Consider the following 23,073-nt stretch of genomic DNA (forward strand, 5'->3'; position numbering starts at 1 on the left):
TTTGTATGCCAAAGGACTGCTTAAGATACATTTCCCCGTGATGTCTGACTGGCAAATGTCTGGTCTGTAGTCTTATGTTATATATCCAGGGCTGGGTAAAACTTTTCCAGGTGAGCAGGGGTCATGAGCAGGGAAAATTTCAGCAGTCTGGCTGGAGATAAAGAAGACACAAAAAGCACACCTGCTAACTCACCCTAACCCTGATTCCTCAGAAGTAGACAGCTCCCACAGAGGACACAGACCAGAACACGAATGAAAAGTCATGTCAAAGTCACCAAGGGAGCAAACAGGTACAGGAACGCTAACGTGCCTTCCCGCTGTGGTTGTTATATAACAAGGACACGGTGGCTGCCTTAGCTCCTGGGCCATTACTACATATCTTGAGATCATTCCTGATACTCTCGGGTAAAGGAACACCAAACAGGAGTCATTTATCTGACAAAAGACCTTGTTTTTTTTTTTCCTTTTCTATCAATCATTAAACGAGTAATGTCTTTTTATGTTATTGCTTTGACATTCATTAACACTCACGTCAGAGGAAATCTTGGCAATTAAAAATTCTATCAGCCACCGAAAGCTGTTTGGGCTCAACTTGCTATGCGTCGTTTTTTTTTTTTTTTTTTTTTAAACAGACGCCATAGCATCGAGATAGGTCAGGAACTCACCCCAAAGTTCAGCGTGAATTATCTCTGTTATGACTCAAGCAGAAATCAGATTTTGACATCTCTGTATTAACTTTAAGGACAATCTGGACTGACCAGCCTAAGAGGAAGAAATGCCTCAGAAAAAAAAAAAAAAAAAAAAAAAAAGGAAGCCAGAGAGCAACAAACTGCCATGCACAGGAATTCCTCCTTTTGACAGGGCATGAACTTCAGCAGTGTTTTCACTAGAGATCTCTGTGCTCACTCGCATCTCGTACACTTGAAAAAAGGCCTTTCTTAAATTCCCTCTCTTTGGAAACAAGGAGCAAGTAAGTGTCCGATGGGACAAAGTGAGAGCCCTGCCCAGTACAGGGTGGCTTGCTCATTTCCAGACCACTCCCACTGTGGGAACATCACCCATAAAAACTGATTATATATCATCTACGGCAATCTCATCACACAGCATTGAGAGAAATAAAACTGAACAAACACTTCTCTTTTTAATAAAGAGCAATTTAGAGGGTGGGATAAGAACAAATTTCCTTCTTGGAAAAAAATCTGTGTGTTGTAAATGTGTCTTTTATTTAAGGAGTGGATTAACCTTGTGCCATCTGTCTGCCTGCATATCTACTTTACAGAGAGTAAAACTGGATAGAAGGAGATGCCCCACCACTTCTCAGCATACACATAAAATGCTAGAACGACACATTGAGAGCATTCCCTTCTGTCCACATCTACTTACACTGTCTTTTCAGTGTGGAAATTATGTTACTTAATCAAAATCCAAGATTGGATGTGGCACTAAAACCCTGTCATTATTTAAAGGACTTAGAACTGAAAATGTTGCATAGACATAGCCTCTTCAAAGACCCAAAGCATTTGAAACGCCTTGGGGCATGGAATTACCTACACTCATTTATTCATCCAGCGGGCAGTAAAGACACAACTTTACAGATGGTGGCCAAGCTAGGAAGGAAACGCGACACTGGCCTGTGTTTCACCACCTTGAGGAACAAATCCAGGCTTTCAGGAAGTAAGCTGTAATGGGCTTTGAATGTTCCCTGGGCCCTGCCTCAGCATTGTTCGGGTTCAGTAAATGAAAGCAATACAGGCTTTAAGAAGGATTCCAAACTATGATGGGAAGATTTAGAAATGAAACCCAGCATCACCAAGGATATAGATGCCAGGAAACACTCATCTCACGGTGTTCTTTAAACTGAGACGGATGCTGTTTTCCTGAGTGGTTCAGAAAGAAAGCTCCAAGAAGTGAGTAAGAAAGGGAAGTTTCTGTGGGTTGAACTATGATGGTCACTAGGAACAGGTTCAGAACCACTGTCCTCCTGTACCCATCGCTCACTAGGAACAGGTTCAGAACCACTGTCCACCTGTACCCATCACTCACTAGGAACAGGTTCAGAACCACTGTCCACCTGTACCCATCACTCACTAGGAACAGGTTCAGAACCACTGTCCTCCTCTACCCATCACTCAAAAAGTAAGAGCAAAGACACCACGATTCAGAGGGTGGTTTATTACAGACAGATGGACGATGCTTCAAACACTAGCTCTACCCACAGATCATAAACCCATCATGCAAACTGAGGCAGAGAGGTATGGCTGTGCTCTCCACCCAGCCCAACCCTTGTCGTAGCTCCTCGTAACTCCTGTCCCCACCAGAACTGCAGTGGCAGTGCTTTCTCATGTGATTCCACCGGGATCAACAAGTCGCAGGAGAAAGCCAAGTGAAGAATTAGGATTGGAGCACACTATCAGGTCATTTGGGTTGACTTTGAACCATTACTGCCACCCTACCTTAACCTTGGGCCCATTATTCAAACTCTTTCCAAGTAAAGTTCACTCAACCAGACTTAGACGTCATCTCACGTTCATGAAACAGTCTGATACAGCATTTCTTCACCCTCTTCACTCTTTTGAGCCAATATCCCTATCCCAGATATACCAGCAGACTGTTTAGCTAAAAAGGAAAGTTGAAGATTAGTCATTTAATTGAAGCCCTGCGTTAAGTAACGTAGCCACATGTTTTGGGGTGGGAGACCATGTACATTAAAGCCTGATGTTGTTTGGTTTCCTTTCTATACCCCCAAAATAATCAAATATAAAAAGAAATCACATAATTTTTTTTTTTTTTTTTTTTGCTAAAAATTGAGTTGAGGAGAGCTGGGGAGATGCTCATTGGGTAAAACTGTTGGCTATGCAATCATGAGACCCTGAGTCTGAATCCTCAGCACCTATGTAAAAAGTCAGGCTACATATGCTTGTAACCCCAGTTTTAGGAGACAGAGACAGGGAGATCCCAACAGCTCATTGGCCACCCAGTCTAACCAAAATGGAGAGCTTCCCATTCAGTGAGATACCCTATATCAAGACAACAAGCCCACATGCATGCAACACACACACACACACACACACACAAACTGAGTTTAAGAAATCTTCAATATGAATCTGCATGTATTTCAAATGTTGTGTACTTCAAATGCCCACATCTATCAGCCTGTCTTTCCTTCTCTTTTCCAACAGTTCTGGGTGTGGGCCCCAGAAGCCTTGCCGAGATTAAGGGGCCCATTGTTGGTGCCCTGGTTGGAGGCGGGCCCTCACAGCAATCTGCTCTGATAACATTCTTGATCATTTTCAGGGAGCACTTCAGATTTACGCTCACATAAGATCACTATCTCTTGGCCGTCGGCCTATTGTCATGAAGGCATAACCTTTGTCCATGAGCTGCTCAGCCCAGTGCCATAACCACAGGCTGAATAGAGGGAGTGGGAGCTCTTCCCTCACAATAAGAAATCACGGATGTTACAGTATAACTGGAATTCCCATACTGAGTCCAGAGCTCTGGAGTGGTGGATGATCCCCAATGACGATGGCTCTATAAATCGGTCACAGGGAACTGACTGGTGAAATGCTTACAGAGACTGTGAAATGCGCATGGTTGTGCCATCTCACCACTATTGAGTTGCTCGAGTAGACTTAAGACCTGTAAAATGTTTTGTTTTCCTTTAAAGAATTACATTTCTAGTCTTCATCCTATGTCTGCTGTGTACTGGGAAATAAGTCGAACTATGCCACTATGCCAGTTCAGTAAATACTTAAAATGATTTCTCCTAAACCTTCCAAGTATCTTCCCTTCCCAGCCAAACCCTCCCACCATGCCACAGTCCAGCCACTCCATCTTCTTGTCTCCTGCCATTTTTGTGCTTTCTGGAAGCTCTACAGTTAGGAATTCCTCTCTTAAAACCCAGTTCCCCCAAATTTAGACAATAACCCAAACAAGCTGGGAACCAGAGGCGAGTAGAGCCCAGCTAACCACTGCCCTGTTAAAGCAGGTCACTGCACTTCTATACGGGAGCCTGGGGTTCTATTCGCTTTTACAGCCACTCCAACACCTTGTTGGGTTATATTATGATTTGTCGAGGCCTCACGCAGTAAGTGGTCCTAAACGAAGACATGAACTTTTTCCTGTTTCTTGTTCTGTCGCAAGCTAATGAATTCACTTGAAGCAATCTTACTTTATAACCGTTCTGTGAGTTCAGTATCCAGCCCTTAGCCACAGCTCTGGTTGTTGAGGATGCTGCCATGTTGGCAAATGTGGAATTAATTAAATGTCGGTGTGATTCCATCAGATAATAACACGGTTCATCTTTACTCATCCAGCATCGCAATTACTCTCTGAAAACAAGACAGAAGCAAAGAGGGAGTGTCTGACTAAATCAGGCCAAACCAGCACGATTTTCCCGCTCCAATCACAGCATTCTTTCCTTCCTCTTACAGCTGACGCGTGATTACAGGAACACAGAACGCTGTCAATAAAGAGAACTGGCCATTCCTATCCCAGGAAGCAAGACGCTAGGCAATCCACCCAAGAGAAAACGGGGACAAAATATGCCTTTTTACAAATCTGAATTCAGACAATAAGCAGCAGTAGTGTTGATAGCCCCTGGCTTTTCACTCCCAGGCCACAATAGTGGCACGTCCCATGACTTGACTTTGTCAACGCTCTCCCCAAACAAAGCAATGAAACGTAAGATGCTGTGAATGAGAGTCTGAAATCTAAGGAGGCAGGATAATGGCTTGCAGGTGTGGACATTATTCATATTTTAAACTAAATTAAATTCTTCCCCATTGCTCTAGCAAAATCAATACAATGCAATTATCAAAGGTGAGATGCATCTAGTATTTAAATATGCACTAATTTTGATGACAGTTTTCACTCGTGTTAATCAAAGAAAGGACATTGATAGGTTTTATATTAAGAATAATACGCAGGTGGAACATAGGCACTAATCCTTCATTTACAACCTAAAAATGCTATGAAATTCATAAACCCCAAACACGGCATCCCTTTATGCCCATTTCCTTCAAGTATAAATCACCAGGGAGGAGGTCGAACCCAGGAGAGAGAGGAGACCCTTGTCCAGCTTGCTTAAGTACACAGATGGTGTTCAAAAGGAACTGTCATTCTGCAAGCTGCTGGGCTGCGGGTTCTTGATTGGTTAGTTGTGGGGGGGGGCACAGGGAGGGACACAGGCAGAGAGAGACGGAGAGAATGCCTACCTCCAGCAATGTGTGCTGAAACTGAGCATGCTCAATCTGCGTTTGTGGCTTCAAGAGAGGTAGGAGAGGAAGAAGAAACAAACACATGTACAAAGTCCTGTTTGCCGTGTTAGCAAGGCGTGAGATAACAGAATAGGCCTGGGGGAGACAGTCTGAACCCTGTAGCCACACCTACACCCGGGCAAAGCTGGGGCTCTTCAGAAATCTGCATCCTTTAGCTTGAACCTGCCCTTGCTTCTGTTGCTTTTGCAACACAGAGGCAGAAAGAGATCAGGAAATTAGCATAGCACGAGTACTTGGCAATTAGTTGCCTCAACGAGTGGTATTTCATTCTACAACAAGGAAAGAATGATTTTTTACAATCAATTTGGAAGAAAATGAATGAAAAAGTAACCTTTTTTAATTAATCAGGATAATACCAATCTTGTCTAATTTCTTTTCATAATTTCCACAGAACCAGCCCTGAACAAAATGAGTAGGCTCCTCATCTTGTTCTGATTTCTTTACTACTTGCTGAGGAGAGATGGGGTGGGGCTTGGCTATCTCCCCCCCCCCACAGTGTTTCTTTTAAGACTGCGTGCCAAAAAGCCACATCGAAAAGCAACCCTGTTGTTGAATGTCACCTAGCAGCTAAATAAGTAAGACTTCACCCACATGGCAGCTCACAACTGTCTGAAAATGCAGTTCCATGAGATCTGACACCTTCACACCAATGAACACAAAGTTAAATAACTCATTAAAAAAATATTGAGAGCTGACGTTTTAAATAAAAAAAAAATTCCAAGCCAAGCACCAACCAGCAGCCTCACTTCCCTTCTCTCCACAAAACAAGTAAATTCCTCACTATTCTTTCCTCTCTATTTGAAGACACATTGAGATCATTTTTTTGAAAACACACCTACGGAACTCATGGCCAACTCTTTTCAAATAAGGAAGTGTATCTGTTGCTACTCTATTTGGTCTTTTTTTTTTTGACCTGTGTTTATTAAATGCCAACTGTGGCCTTGGTCTGGAGATTCATAAAACACAGAAGCTATTCCGGGGTCATTCACACCAGTCTGCAACCCCTAGGATCAAACTGAGAGGAGAAAGTGTGAGACAATAGGGCGAGGGGTAAGCACAGCCATTCACCCCTCTAGGGCATTCAAATAATAGTGCTTTTTATTTATTTGCTCACTTGCTTGCTTTTATGTTGGGGAGGGATGCGTGTGCGTATAAATGCGGCACAGATTTTGTGTGGTGGTCAGAGGACAACTTTCAGGAGTCCGATCTCTCCTCCCGCCTGCGGGTTCCAGGGTCAAAGGCAGGTGGTCAGGCTCGGCGACAAGAGCCTTTCACACGGTGCCTTCAGCACACTGTAGCCGAAGCCTGCAAGAAAGGTTTGCAGACCTGGTGTTTCACGAATGCTGTACGGTCTTTCAAATGAACAAGAGTCAAATCCTATCTCCAATATCCTAAATGCAACAAAGCGGAAGGAAAAAGAAGGGCTGTACTCCCCTCTCTGCCCTTCACCCTCACCATTAGGTTTGTTTGGGATTTTTACTTGTCTTCTCTTGCCTCCTAGCTATGCTAGATGGCCATCACCTAAATGGTTCTTTCCAAAGAAGTAGAAGATGAGCTTCTAAACAGTGGGGGCAGATGCCGAGTGTCCACAGAGGGCTGCAGAGAGCCTGGGCTTGCAGCACAGAGGGCTGGAGAGTGCCTGGGGCCGCAGCAAGATGAAGAGTTGCTTTTCGGAATAGTGAAACTGGTTCACTGGAAAGAGTCCAGTCCATGAGACTACGAAGAAGTGCAGACTTCTTGTGTTTGGTCAGTGGAAGCAATTCCATTGCCCCTCATGCATGAGCAATGGCTTCCGAAGGAATTTTTCAGTCCCTCAACCCTCAAAGAACCAAGTAAATGAAATAATCAGTATCATTCTTGGCTCCACAAATACTCCTAAAGGCCAATCCAATTATGTACTTCCTGACAAGCCCGGCGTTCCAACATACTTTGCTGTTTCTTTTAGACACTTCTTTACTGGTGTCCTAATTTAACTTAGTCTCAGTATTGGTTTACCCTGTCTGCTGCTCACATAAGAAAAATGTAATTTAGCAAAAATTGTTAACAAGTACGAAAATCAGACAGTCTATTAAAATGTATATCCTTAGCACCAATCTTGTTTTCTTCTGTTTGAAGCCAGTGATTGAGTAACGATATGTATAAAACGCAAGTGAGCATAAAGAACTCTGTGAGAAGCAGGGACAATGAGTCGCTGCTTTTGTCCACTAGCCCATGACGGTCAGTGCAAGACCCATTCGAAAGTCTTTTCTAATATTCTAGACATAAACAAGGGGCTGGAGAGATGACCAGACCTGAGCTTGCCCCACACCCATGTCGGGTGGTGCATAACTCCAATCCCAGGGTATCTGACACCCTCTTTTGGCCTCACACGCACACACCTGGAAATACATGCACACATAATTAAAGGTAAAATAAATCTCTAAACATAGTTATCTGAAGTAATGGCCACAGTCAGCCACCCCAAACGGAATCAGCATTGAAAATATCTGATACTATAGTATGAGAAATAAAGCAATTTAGGAAGTCCTTAGTCATGAGGGCTGAGTTTTGTTCCTGCCCCTATCTTGTATTTTTTCTCTTAATATCGTATTGTTAAAGTTATTTTTATGAACATGTCTTTTCCTAGCCAGATTCTCTCCTGACATATGTGGTCAACCCTTCTTATATACCAGGCACTTTGCTGATATTCCTGTTTATAGTAGATGCTCAGCAAACTTTTATTACAGTGAGATCTTGGGAGAGCTTACAGATTTCTTTATTTTGTTACCAATAAATTCCTATTGCTGTGAAAGGAAAAGCACTCCTAATCAGGACGAGTGAGGCTACAAACACTGGGTACTGATAGGATCCAATAAGTATTAACATGATTGGTGAAGGCTCATTTGAAAATCAACCCCCCTGGCTTTTTATACCATGATTTATTGTACTAGTTATGGTGAGCTGAGAGGGACTTCTTAATTCTTCATACAACCATCTTTGGTGCAGTCAATTAATTCCAGATTTTATTGCATTGCTTAAGACCCCTCCTTAATGCTTTAATCTCATGATACAGGGAGATGGAAAAGGCAGGTGCCACAGGTCATCATGGGAGTCAAGGGGAATCACAACCTGCATCTCAATTACAAGTCAGGGATACATAAATGGTTACCTAATCATGGGGCAAAGTCACACCGTGTTTCTGAGTTCTACAAGGGAGAAGAAAGAGAGAGAGAGAGAGAGAGAGAGAGAGAGAGAGAGAGAGCGCCCAGGGAGGGAGAAGGCAGGCAGGCGTGTCTTGCCAGCAACCAGGGCTTCCAAGATACTGGTAAACTTATGCAAGAGATAAAGCTGTCTCACAATGGACGTGTAGACTGTCCGTGCCAGGGCCCAGCCCACTGGAAATCAGAGTTGGTGGAGTATGTGATTAGGGTTCTGTTTCACGCCACACCTTTCAGTGGAGGTCATCTTTCCAGTCATTAACTAATCTAAGAGTGATGTGCACACAGAAGAGTTTGTTCCTTATCTTCTCCATGTCCCACCTGGTGCTTTCCATGGACTCTTTGTTCTTGTTTTAACAAAGTTGTGTAAAGGTGTTTTTTTTTTCCTTCCCAGTGACTTTCTTGAACTTGGCAGTTTAACCCTGTAACAGCCAGAGTTCTTGAGGTTTCACTCCTCTAGAAAAAAAGTTAGCTGTTAACAAAAGTAATACAGAAAAAAAAAAAATGATTTTGACTTCAAACAATATACGCCAGCCCGCCGTGGTTAAAGGTCTTCTTCCTGCAACTGTATTTTGCTAAATTTCTTGTTACCATTTCTTTAAAGTAAATACATCAATTCAGTATGGGTTGGTAGCTTAACTCTACTTTAAATCGTTTCTGTGCCACTACTGTGTGGGTGCTTAAGTTCAAACAAATGAGGAAATAAATTCACCACAATTATAAGATATGATATAATAAATATAATCAGTCCTTGTAGTCCATAAGTACAGAGAAAGCATCAATTTCAGTGATATATTCCTTTACCGTTGCCCATCTCAAGACTGGGTGGCAGATCCTCTAGACTCACTTCACTCCATTCAGTGGGTGAACAATGCAAGGGGCTGGGGATGTGGCTCCATGCTAGAAGACACGCCTAGTATCTGCAAGTCCTTGAGTTCAGTCGCCAACACTGCATCAAGACTGGAAGACGGAAATGAAGAGAGGGAGGGAGGGGAAGAAGTGGAGAGCGACAGGTTCCGGAAGGAAGTAAGGAGGCAACCCTTTCAGACATTAGATGACCTGTCTAAATTAGGAAAGAGAGAGAGGGAGGGGACAGGCTCTAAGCTAGGACTGGGGTCTCCTGGAGCCCCACAAGTCACAGAAGGCTGACTTTCAGAGACTGTACATCCTCCTGGTTTGCCACCTGCTGCCGTCCTCCTTCTCTATGGCTCAGGCCCCACCCTGCTTCTTCTGTCCACACTTCAGCAGACTCCTCTATCAAACCTGTGAGTGTCCCCATGTGGCACAGGTAGCATCTGATCACTTCTGAACTTTGACTTCCAACCTGGACCCCCTGCTAAGGGGCTTAGTCACGTGGCCGACTGCTCACTGGGTGGCATCTCTTCAGGGTTTCACAGACAACCCAAGTTTTCCACACTTTCCACATCGTACTTGTCATGCGGCTTTCTCGCTCATCAGTGGGCACAGCTGTATAAGCAACACTGGGTCCTCAGTTTCCCTCCTCTACCCCTAAAATCTGACCCCAATTCCTAGACAGTCATTACAGATTGTCCCAATTTCCCCTCCCCCTGGGTGCTGCCAGGACTCCGCTCTGGGCTGCATCACCCCTGCTGAGACTATGCAGCCAGACTTTCTTCCCCTTGCCTCATTCACGCTAGTCTCTGTCTGTCATGTTGTGATATAGTCTTACGTAAAACGGCATGCGACTTCCTATTATCATTTCTAAATTAAAACTATTAATAGATAATACATTCAAATGTCCATAATTGCCCAAAAAGATAAGGAATGAATGTCTTCCCACCATCCCTGTCTCCCAGCTACCTATTCCCTCCTTCTCCCACATGCAATTTCTGCTCCTCTTTCTTATGCCCCTCACTATGTGACCAAGGTCTCTCTCACCAGACTCCGCTTCTCAGCCACTAGCCCTCTTTTTATACCCAGCCCTTGATGCTCCCCTCTGGCATTCATTGCTGCCATGAACGAATCTCTTCCTGCCTCAGGTATTGCCTGTGCTATGACTCGGGTGAAACCAATGTCTCCTTTTCTCCTCTACTCTTGTGCTGTTGCTTGAGGCATAATGTGTTGTATGCCTCTATTGATTTGCCTCTATTGATGATGGAGCAAAATGATCCCCTGTCCTGATCCTATGTCAATTTATTCATGGTTTCCTGTGGTCTCTCTTACTAGAAGATTAACTCCAAAGAGGCAAAAGTTATGTTTATTCTAAAGTTCTCCAGGGAGCACACTCAGCCTCTTAGAAGAAGAGGCCACTCCATATTTTAGACTCGATAAGTATTAAATAAAGTGAATAAATTAATACTTCTTCTGTAAACACCCGAGGTGTTAAGATTCTCTTAAATTGTTACACCTCCAGAGACAATGAAGTGCACTGTGTAGCTGGGGGGGGGATGTTAAAGGGAACACACTGTTTCAAAAATAATGAGGGGGTAGAGCTCTTTACCTAAAGAACTCTATATGTTAAAGAATGTCATGGTTCCATACCCAAAGTGCTGCAGGCATTGTAAATATTCTATCTACTCTTGAAAAATAAAGGGCAAATAAGAATTGCATATTTCCCATGACATCTTACGATACATTCACAACTCTGAAGACCTTGTGTAATTTCACGCAGCATAACTAAGCTCTTTTGTCATTTGTCAAGTAACAGTTTTCTTTTACTTATTTGCAGGCACATGGCTATTATTTTTCAGGTCTAAATAAAGGCATTTGCGTCCATAGAATTTTAGGGGAAAACACTGTTCACTGTTTATTTTGTTTTCCTCTTTGAAAGGGAAGATGTCTAAGGGCTTGGCCCGAGTGAACTTGGTGTGATCAACTTGGAATTCTTCCCCATAAAAGGCATGTCTTCCTTCTCATCATGATGGGGATGGACATCGAGGGATACTTCCAGACATTTCCCTTTCGGGTTTCAAAAGGAAGTATTAATCAAGCAGAAGATGGGAAATTATGACATTCCAGTGCTGAGGTTTCGTTCCAGAGGCCAGAATTCAGTTGATCACAGGGTACAGGTGACTATCCATCAAGTAACCATCATAACACACATTAAAATGTCTGGGCTAATCAGGACAGAAGCCAAAAATAATATCTTTTGCTGACACTCCACGAAGACTATCAAAGGAATTCCCCTGAAAATATACTCTACAAACACGCAAGACAGAAACAGAAAATGACGTAAAAGGAATTCTTCCTCGTGGTGCCCCTAACGGAAGCAGCGCTTTCTTTTGGTGAAAAACATGGAAAAGCTTCTTTCCCACATACAGCTTGCGATTACAAAATTGTTAAGGCGACCTCAAAAGCAAATGCATGGCATTCTGGCCTAACAGCTACCAGGGAGTGTAATAAATCTTCAACTTACATTAAACACTAGTCACAAAGGTGTAACACTACTGAGTCCTCTCCTATCTTCCCAGTCCTTGCCCCCAAGAATGAGCGGCTTCTAGAAAACAATGGCAATTACATACTCAACAAACCTGAAGGCTGTGTGGTATAAACTTGGAAAACAAAAACCAACCAAACAAAAAAGCCTCTCTATTTGATTTAAGATCTGTGCAGCTTTTCTCCATAAATACAGGAATTGCTCTCATTTCTCTACTGGCCTCAAGTCTTCACCTAAACTCATACAAACCCTACCAATATTGGAGGCAGTTATTGTTGGAAAAAAATCATAGTCAAAGATCCAGAATAGAAGTAAAACCTTGAGTTTTGATTCCTATGAACACATGCTATCCCTTCTCAATCTTAGGACCTCTTTCTCTTTCTTACGCTTAATTGCATTCTCTTCTTACTGCGTATTTACCTAAGATGTTCTTAGACTACCAAGAGCATAGTTTAAGCTTCTCTCTGTCGCCCACAGCCTCTACCTCTGAGTTTTTAGCATGTAGTAGATACAACATAACCATCAACTGGATAACAAATTAAATTATAAAGGGAAATGTCTGATGGGAAAAATAGAAAAATAAGCAAACACAGCATTTATGGAAAAATAGATATTTCAGCTTTGACAACTCTGCTACTATTTCTCACAAGGTGTCTTGGGCCAGCCAGACCCTGCTTGATGATATTCTTCACAATGACTCTTACAAAGGAAAGCTCACAGGATTTGGGTTTCAGACGCATCCATCCCGTGAGATAGATGGGTGCTCTGGTCAGTGCGAGCATTGAGTTATATCACTGAGCACAAGCTCCCAGCTCTGTCTTAGGAGAGTTATTAGGAAAATATCTCTCAGGAAAACACACAAAAAAGCCTACACTGTGAGTGAATGCTGGTGATCTTATACAAAAGCCATAGACGGTTCAGGACAGCCAACCACAATAAATCCTTCATCAAATGGGCTTTTCCTCAAAATAAACAAATAGCCGAAAACACCCTCATTTTGAATAACTGTCTTGAAACTTGAGTACTGTACCTATCTAAAAAAAAAATCAGAAACACTTCCCCAAATGATTAGCCTTGGGTGCACGTATCAGTTGTCTTGTAGATGAAAAAATGTCAAATGGCACCAGAAACAATGGCAGGCTTTCCTGAACAGCGCGGGCATATTTCTTCCTTAGACATAGTTTACATAATGCAGGAAATGGCTTCATCTGCTTCCTGGTCTTTCTGATCAAGTGAAAAACCTTAAAGGAAAAAGTATTTCTTTCATATTTTACTTTTTTTTTCAGACTTTTGTTTTTCACAAGTTCTATTTTCCCTAAATTGAAAATGGGAACTGGCTGTGTGTGAAGAGTCATGCCTTCCAAGAAATGCTTCACTAAAAGCAAACTCATGGCCCCTTTCACCAGTTTGCAGGTGGTCAAAAGAAAGGAAGAAAAAAAAGTCTGTGATATGGAAAAAGTTGATTTTATGGTTTATGATAAAATGTTCACTTAAAAGAATTGACTCCAAGGCCTTCCTCAAAAAGCAATTCCTTGGAGTGTTTGAAAGGGTGGCTGATTAAACGGAAGAACTGGTGGTACCAGATGAGGCCAGAGGGGGTGGGGCCAGACTGTATAGGGCCTTTTGGGCATGGTAGGTACCTTTGCATTCTGCTCCCAGGAAACTGGGAAACCATGGGGAGGTTTTGAACTAACTTGTGTTTTTCTATTCAATCACCTCGGCTGGCTGCAATGTGCAGAAGGGACAGAGACACTACAGAGGGGAAGTCAGGAGCGGTAGTTACAAGCTGCCTTCATCAGGCAGGAGGCGGTGGTGCTCTGGATCAAAACGATGGGGACGTGCTCAGAGAGGAAGGATTCTAAATGGAATCTGAATAAACCAACTAATGTGCTCTGGTGATTAACTAAATACAGGTGAGAGGGTGAAAAACAGCAAGGATGCTTCCAAGGGTTTCCTTGATGTGAGGAGCTGAGAAAATGAGAAACGCTAGAGAAGGAACAGGGTTTAGAGAGAAAGGGGAAAAGAGCCAAGAGTTCAGTGTTTCTTTGCCCACACAAGCAAGCAAGCAAGTGTGTATTCGCACGTATGTGTGTGTGCATGTGTGTGAAGTTCTTCTATGTGTGTATTGTGTGTATGTGTGTGTGATGAACTTGTGTGTGTTTGTGTGTGCATGTGTGTATGTGTATGCACATGCACTCGAATTTGCATGATGTTCTTGTGTGTAGAGAGACCAGAAGAAAACCTCAGGTGTCATCTTCAGAAGCATGATCCAGCTGAATCTCAAACTACTACAGCTAACAATTAGGCTAGATTTGTTGCTTAGCAACCTCCCAGCGTTTCCTTCCTCTATCTCAAGATTACAAGCACATACCCCTCGCATCACCATTTATACATGGGTCTAGGAATGAAACACCAGTCCCCATTCTTATGAGGCAAACCACCTCCTGAGCCTCGGAACTGAGTTTTTAATGTTGATGTTGAGTGCATGGTGGCACATGCCTTTAATCCCAGAATTCCAGAGGCAGAGGCAGACAGATCTATATGAGTTCAAGGCTATCCTGGTCAGCTTAGTGAGTTCCAAGACAGTCAGGGCTACATAATCAGACTTTATATCAAAGCAGATAGATAGGAGGGGGGGGAGGCAGGGCCAGCAGCTGAAGCCCTGATGTGAGTGAGATCACCTTCCATTGAGCATGAATGTGAACAAAGGTTTCAAGAGTTCCAAGTACCGAGCCTCAGTGTTTCGATGCCTACAGGTCGCCAAGGACAAGGAAGCCACTAGACAGATTTGGCAGCAGCCAGCGAGCTGGAAAAGGAGAGTTGATTGAGTTGCAGGAAATCAAGCTGTTCTAGTTTTTCCAAAAGAAGGAAGTGATTAACTGAATTGAGTAAAGAGAAGCTTGAGAACCGAGCATAGGCTTTGGCAATATGGTAGTCACCAAAGTCTAAATAAAAACGTCTTTGGTCCAACGTGAGATGAGAATGTGCAAGAACGAGCACGTACAGATTACAATACTCAGCTCCAAGAAAAACAGAGAAAGAGAAAAAATAATGGAAGAGGTAGGTACGGTCAAGAAAGCCTGGCTTTTCAGCTGAGCCTGGTGTTACAAGACTGCAGTCACAGCTACTCAGGAAGCTGAGGCAGTATGATACAGGTTCAATACCAGAATGGGATACAGGGTGAGTGAAAGGCTAGTCTGAGCAACTTATTGAGTCACTGGCTCAAAATAAAAGGTAGAAGGGGGGGTTAAAGGAGGTTGAGGGTATGACTAGCAGAAGAACACTTGGTTAGTATGTCCCTGACCTCGGTTAAGCAACATAAACTAGCCTCAAACTCACAGTGTTCCTCCTGCCTCATCTCCTGAGAGTTACAATTATAGGCATGCACTACCATGCTGGGTTAAAAGATTCACTTATCAAGATGTAAACTAGTACAGTGTGCTTATACATTGATGAAAATGGTCACAGGAAGAATAAAGTCCAATGACGCTCCAGAGAGGGGCAGCCTCGCTAGAGGTGTAGACAGATGGAAGAGGACTGGATCCAGCACACTTGGGAAAGAACTTCCCTTGGGTCTGAGTAAGAACCAGCAAGGGCAGAGTAACAGGACAGAAAGCAGACAGAGACGGTCGGATAGGGGAAGGTCCGCTCAGTCTAGCTTGCCTTTTCACTTGGAAAGCAAGGCTACTTTTTAGCCACAGAGAGTGAAGGAGAGAAACGTGTGGGTTGAGGAATATAAAAGGAACGAAGTGTGTTTTTATCGAAGGTGCAGAGAAGGATAGCTGGACTGGGAATTGGCCGAAGGAGAGACACAGGAGTTAAGGTCATATGTAAGAGAGTTCCCATACTTGAGGAGCTCTTACTCACTAACTGACTCAGATGACCACACCAGGGGAATCAGGTGGTCCCTAGCCAAAAGACAACCGCCCTTTCATCAAACCAAGACCTATCTGGGCCCGTCTCTTCCTGCATCCTAACCTAATTCAAAATACATTTTGTTCTGCTGTTCCCTAGGATCTCAAGGAAGCCCTAGAGTTCACGAGCCCATCTCCCCGTTTCTTCTTGCACTCATTTTCCTCGTCTTAATTATCACAGGGGAAGTATGAGAAGAAATAAGAGGAGAAGGGTGAAAAAGACAGGAAGAAAAAACGATGTCCAGAAAGGAAATGGAAGAAAGGAGAAGGAAAATGTAGGAGAGAAAATGGAATTCAGGACAGACACCGACATAAAGAAAAGGCAAACAGACCATGGAGAACGAATATCATGGAAGAAAGAAATTGCAAAACCACAGAGTTCAGAAGTTCTAGAAGGAGGCTGGGATACCCGTAGTTAACCTTTATTCCACTAAATGTTTATTCATATTATGAATATTTTTTTTATTAAATATTTCTGTCACTTCCCCACCTCCGCCTCGCCTTTCCCTCCCCCTCCCCCAATCAAGTCCCCCTCTCGTCAGCCCAAAGAGCAATCAGGGCTCTCCATCCCGTGGGAAGTCCAAGGAAAACCCTCCTCCGTCCAGGTATCATAAGGTGAGCATCCAAACAGCCTAGGTTCCCACAAAGCCAATACATGCAATAGGATCAAAAACCCATTGCCATTGTTCTTGAGGTCTCAGTAGTCCTCCTTGTCCGCTATGTTCAGTGAGACCGGTTTTAACCCAGGCTTTTTCAGACCCAGGACAGCTGGCCTTGGTGAGTTCCCAATAGAACATCCCCATTGTCTCAGTGTGTGGGTGCACCCCTCGCGGTCCTGAGTTCCTTGCTCATGTTCGCTCTCCTTCTGCTCCTGATTTGGACCTTGAGATTTCAGTCCGGTGCTCCAATGTGGGTCTCTGTCTCTGTCTCCTTTCATCGCCTGATGAAGGTTAATATTCAGGAGGATGCCTCATATTATGAATATTATCTATGGACCACATTTACATACTCAGCCATATGACCTTCAGTTATTCGTGGCAATGAATATTGGCATCTTGGAGCAGGAGGAACAACTAGGAAGAGGGTGAGTAAGGTTCCTGATCCTCCAACCCAGACTGGACCATGCTATTTCCCTTCAGGGTTCATGTCCTCTCTGTTTGTGTTGCTTTTGCAGCGAGGATATGCAGACCAGGGTGAGTTCTGAGCCAGCTGACAGGGCTTCCCACATAGCTCATCCTTTTCTGGCCAAGTCCAGAGGAAAACGGAGAAGAAAGACGGGGTAACCACCAGAACAGGCCCTGAAGCACTGACCCCAGGGATCTGAATGCAAAGCAGATGGGACCCAGACACTCATCCAAGTCTCACACTGTCCTGTTCAGCTCGTTGGACACTTCATTTGGACAAATTTGTTTATTCTTTTGAAAATATACTTGCACTCATGCATGGAGCATTCAAGTACATAGACAGAAATATTTTCTAAAGAGGTTTTGGCTATTTTCTCAGAAGGAAAGATGAGCTAAGACAGAAGAATTCAAGTCACTCAGCAGTCATTATCAATGCTGTGTGTGGCTTGGCATATTAGCGCTTGCACATTTTCTGGGGGGCACATACAGGGATGAACAAGTTTATACCAATATTCTAACAGATTTCCTTCTACAGTCAACAGTAGCTCTTGCTGCTTGACCTTAACACACTGTCATGGAGGCGAATGCAGCCCTTCCAGACAGTCACTAGCCATAGGTGAGAATAAGCCCAGGAGTTGAAATCAATTTGTAATTTGTGATGTAGAAATATGTCATGATTAGATGCTAAATACTGGCCTATTCCCATGATATCGAAAGATATCACACAGGAGTCAAATATGAGCAAATATTTAAGACTAAGCTCATTTGTGCTTTGATAATTAGTTATTTTCCCACATAGTCAATAAGAGTTTTTGCTTTCCTGATTAAAGTTTTAATTTGGGGGAATAGTTAAGATAAGTAAGTTATCCTTACATGGAGAAAAGTTACATGTTTTTGTAATTCAAAATAAATTTAGAAGCCGAGCCAGACCTGGGCTAAAAGCCATGGATGGCATCTACACTGTTTACAAACTTTGTTCTTTTAATAACTTCAGAGAATGATGTTTCTAAATAAATATTCAGCAGAGAAATACCAAGTGACTCTCCCCTCACCACATACAGACTCATCGTGCCTAAAGGTGCCAATCCTAACTAGGAAGACAGTCTCCAGAAACCATCTGCCCTAGATATCTAGAAATCATCTGCTCCAGATATCCAGAAGCCATCCACCCCATATATCCAGAAACCAGCAGCCCCAGATATCCAGAAACCAGCGGCCCCAGATATCTAGATCTAAGTAGTCTCACATATAAAAGCAAAACTACATTTCTCAGGGTGCCTTAGTAAACCCTACTACCTAGTGACTGTAAGAGTCAAGCTTTGGAGTTCAAATAAGTCACCTTTAAAAGGTCTCATGGTTTTGTCTTATGTCTGTAGATGATACTTGGAACACAAATGTCACACATCAGGTGTTGTCCTGGACATGCACATGTCACACACTTCCCAGTGACGTGAAATACAATTTTAATCATGTCTTCCCTATGTCATGCCTCATTAGTAAACTAAAAATGTCTGCATATTGTTCCTCATTTGCATGCCATTTATGAGAGCAAAATATATTAAGTCATAATTTTCAGTAAACTAAATTAAACATCATGACCCCCACAACATAGAGATGGAGTTGACTTTATCTCAGTGTCAAGAATCTTACTAAATAGTTCTCTTTGTTATTATAGTCCTCGGAGCGACAGAGCCCAGGGATGGAGGATTGAGTAGGGACCAACAATGCCACCTACTTAGGCTCCTTGGAAGAATTTTATTTGTTTTATGAAAACTCCTTGCCAATTCTGGCACTGAAATTAAACAAACCAGTGAAACCACACCTAAAAAAAAATGTTTTAGGGCTCCACATTTTCAGAAAAGTTAAACAGTTTTAGAAAGTATTTGGAGATACTTTCCTCTCTTGCTATGACTGTCATTAAATGCCATTCCAATCAGGGTTGATATCACTGAAAAGAAGGGGACGAGGATGCCTTTTGTCAAAGTCTGGTCTGAAGCTTGCGACCACACAGAAAGGGCGCACTTGCAAAGGTGTGAAGATGCCAGCCGCCGCTCCACATGCTCCCCACAGCCCGAGATGCAAGGCCATTCATAACTGTCTCTACCCCTCTCTCTTCTCTCCAGGGTGTAATTACTTCAAGCAACAAAATTCTGGTTTATTTTACTCAAATCCAAAAACTCACCACTTCCACAGCCACGGACACTTCCCTCGTCCCTGTTTTAAACATCCAGCTCCACAGCCATCGCCAGCCCTGGCATATTCCGCAGGACAGCCTTTAAACTCCAGAAGATCTAATTCCCAGAATTCACCCCTTTCCCTCCCTCCTCCCCCTTTTGCCCTCCCCCTTCCTCCTTTCTCAATTGTGTGTACATGTGCGTGCATGTTTGCATGTGGAGTACAGACGCACACGAGTGTGCCCACGTGCCCATGTGTGGAGATGCCAGGGGGACATTTGCAGGTCTTATTCGACAGACTTGGAGACAGGGGACCCCATGACTTGGAACTTGCCGATAGGCTAGGCTTTCTGTTCAGCACGTTTCCAGGGATCTGCCTGTCTACACTGCTCTAGCCCTGGGATTACAAACACGCACCATCGTGCCCAGATCTTTATATAAGTTTTGGGAACTGAACTCAAGTTCTCATGCTTACAAGGAAAAACTTTCCAATTGTGCCAGCTTCTCAGCCCAGAATTTACAATTTTTCTACCTTTCAGCCAAGTAGTCTTTAGTACCTAGAATGGATTTCTCACATGGCTGGAAGAAGAACTACGCTAGCACAATGAAGAACATTTTGGAAATTAGAACACAGCTCCATTATTCGCTCTCTGTAAGAGAAGGAGAGTCACTCACTGTGTTGCACCTAACCAGAAGGTGTCACAGGGAGTAATACCCACTTGGGAAGGTTATATTTGTGACCCAACTATGTGTATACGAGTGACGTAAGCTGAAAACTTAACAGGACAGGTATCAGGAAACATTTTAATAGCGTGTAGCTATAGAGATACAGAGAGACAGATGGCTGAGAGAAAAAATCAGAGAAGTTGCAGATCTGTGGCTCTCAGCAGGATGGGTATTTGAGTATTTTCAAGGCTAAAGATCAAGGACAGGTATAAATAGGTGGACTGTGGAATTTATCAGCCAAGACATTCCCGACAGTGAAAGCAGGTATTAGTAAATTATCACCGTGGAACTGTTTCAGTGAAGAAGGATTCTCCTAGGCAAACCAGAAAGTTTGGGAATTCTAGGAATGAACAGAGTATACAGAAGACATACCCAGGGAAGGGGAAAGCAACGAAGCAAGAAGGTGTGCAAGCAGGGCCACTGCTTCTAAGGCTAAGACGGTAATTACGATGTAACCAGTCTCACCTCCAAACACAGATGGAAAGCCAGTTGTAGCCCTCCGGAAAGAGCCTGTACCAGAGCGCACTGGTTGGGGGGGGGGGGGGGGGACGGCAAAGAAGAAACAGTGATTGTTTTCATTTTCAAGAAACTATCCCAGGATTTCGGGCAGGGGTGGGGTGGGGACCAACGTGAGCTTGAAACACTTCCGGTGCTATGAGTTAGAGCGCTGTCTTTTTACCAGCCATGGGTTTGTTTTAAACTCTGAATGCTGCGAAGTTGCTTTGTTCAGGTTTCCCCTTTCTCGTCAAAAGAAGGCTTATGCTAAAATTGGTTGAGGTAGGAGACATTCTGAGCAGGTGTGAGATATATAACTGGCCTTTGTGCTCATAAAATATGTACCAAGTCTGTGTGAGGTAATAGTTATTTGTTCAGATTTGCTTCTATAAATGCCCTGTGAGTAACTTCATCCAAAACCTGAGATTTGAAGGAGAAAAATAACTAACCAAAAAATGGACCATATTTGGATAACTTACCAAAAATTGGACCATATTTGGGGAGGTCTTTATGACAGAACATGCTTCAAAGCTAGCGCGCTACCTATTGGACTATCCAGCCACACCACTCTAATACAACCCTATCGATACTTAGACCTGAAGTTCTGTAATTTTAATTAGTAGAGGAACATCCCCAAAACTCTAAAGGACATCTAAATTGATGAACAGAGTAGAAAGAGCCTTACCAGAACCACCCCTCAAAAAAGTGGAAACACCATTTTGACAGACCAACATCATCAGAGAACACGGCAGAGCATAGACGGGAAAGAAGCCGAGAGAAGCCTGCAAGGGTGTGAATGCAATGTCCAAGGACATAGTGTGTCTATGCTGTGGTGTGATGGAGAGCGGGTTGGAGGAGAACACTTGGAGAAGGTTCTGGAGGATACTTCAGGATGGAAGAAAAGCATAGGAAAGGGAGCAGACAAGGCGCCTTGTATTAAAATAAGGGCAGATGTACAGACAGACACTGTTACATGAACTGTAACTTCACGAAGGGACGGGGGCTATCACCAGGGTGGAAAGAAGAGAGACACCAGTAATGCTTGCAGTTGTATCTAAATTAGATGTCAAATCAACACAACTGGCCTTCTGGAGGACACAACGGTGATTTTTTATTTTCTAATTGCCAAGGCTGTTGTTCCAAAGTTAAGAACATTGAGGGTCATCCAGCTTCTCCACCTACCTTCAGCTCTATTAACTTGACTTTATAAACTGGCATTGGCTTTCCATGTGCGCCCTGTCCACTCTATGTGTTCTGAGGATTGAACACAGGGCCTTGAACATATTAAGCACATGGTCTACCACTGACCTCTACCCCCAGTCAAAAAGCATCATTTTTGATCCATAGGATGACACTAGACTTTTTGGAAGTGATATTTTCTGCATGTTTAGCTAGGTGCACAGGGGTTCTTATTAATGTTAAGTATATTTCCAACTTTACTATAATGTTTAGACCAAAATTACTTCAACACTACTGAGATGTCATAAATGTGATAGTAAAATCATACTCACCATACACCCCCATCAGTCTCTGTACATCCACACAGGCCGGTCTTATTTTAGACATCTCCAGAAGAGATCTAAGGCCAGGTCTTGCACACTGCTAGATTAGCAACATCCATGAGTCCCTGGAAGCTCACCACCCCCTGCAAGCTCCAGCATGAAATTTCTTCATTAAAAACCATTTCAAGCTCTTTCCCCACCTGACCACAAATGACCTAACAACGTTCCCCGTGTGGAAACTAAGCCATCATATGATTAATTCTTTCTAGAGGAGGGTTTCATTCTCCTAAAAAAGAAAAAAATTCTTCAAAGCAGAAAATGCTGATGAATGACTAACAAAGGAAAATGATTCCAGTTCATCCATCACGCGGCCCATAGGAGGGTACAGCTTGTGTCTGGGGAGGAGAGGTAGCATTTCTTGAGGAAGAACAAATATCAGGAAGCCAGGCTGAAGCCTGAGGATGCAGGGCTGCTGATTCTCATACACACGCTTCACACCTGTTGTCTGACATAGGAAGTGCTGCCACCCTGGGATTCATCCAGACCTAAGAACCTCGGAGTGTGAGGAGACCAGAACCAACGCTCAGTAAACAGACACCACGTGTTCATCCCTTGTTCCCCCGGCAGTGTGTGTATGTTCCTTCTAGGGCTATAATTAGGGGGCTCTATTTAGCAAGGCAGTAATGAAGTCCTTAGAAGTTCATTTCATGGTGGATTTCATCAGGCAGGGTATCACCACTGGATCTGTCTTCCTGTGGCCTGGGAGCACTGTGAAGATCTAGGACGCTACAGAAGAAAGAGACAGCCTATCTCAAAACAACAAGATGTCAAAATGGCAGTGTTGAACCAAGAAATTAATTTGGGTCCAGATGTATGTCTTTCTGTAATAGAACATCTAACAAGTTACCAAATATGGCCACAGTCCCTCTGCCCAAGAGGCCACCAAAGAACTTGAGTGCTGTCTCTGCAGCCTCTCTTCAAACAATGGCTCCTTGTTCCGTGGCCTCCCAGCTGTGACAGGCATGATAAAAATGGAGGTTGTTTTTATATTCTCTGTGCTATTTTGACACTGACAGCAGCATGGTCATTTGCCAAATAATCAGAGCACGCTGGCATTTTTATAAATAAAGTGCTGGGATTTGACAGTAATCTGGGCAAGGAGGACTTGGAGGATGGACAAAACATGCCTTCTTTCCCATGCCTAGGAAACAGGCCTTCTTGGCGACTTTTCAACAGACGCAAATTTCTTTTGACCAAAACGCAGC

General features: G+C 43.4%; 1 protein-coding gene across 9 annotated transcripts in view; it reads right to left on the reverse strand.

Moving 5' to 3' along the window:
• The window catches only part of Mecom (MDS1 and EVI1 complex locus), a 556,830-nt gene that overhangs the window by 198,567 nt on the left and 335,190 nt on the right, over nucleotides 1–23,073 (reverse strand). The window contains exon 1 of one of the 9 annotated variants that reach the window (XM_050138448.1): nucleotides 4,172–4,190. The exons of the other annotated variants lie outside the window; for them this stretch is intronic. The gene's annotated coding sequence lies outside the window, so the exon portion shown is untranslated. Of the gene's footprint in view, nucleotides 1–4,171; nucleotides 4,191–23,073 lie in introns of those variants that run through there. 9 annotated transcript variants of the gene reach the window in all.

This window comes from Alexandromys fortis, unplaced genomic scaffold (genome assembly GCF_014885135.2).
Source record: "Alexandromys fortis isolate MF-2015 unplaced genomic scaffold, M_Fortis_MF-2015_v1.1 scaffold_15, whole genome shotgun sequence".
Taxonomy (NCBI): Eukaryota; Metazoa; Chordata; class Mammalia; order Rodentia; family Cricetidae; genus Alexandromys; species Alexandromys fortis.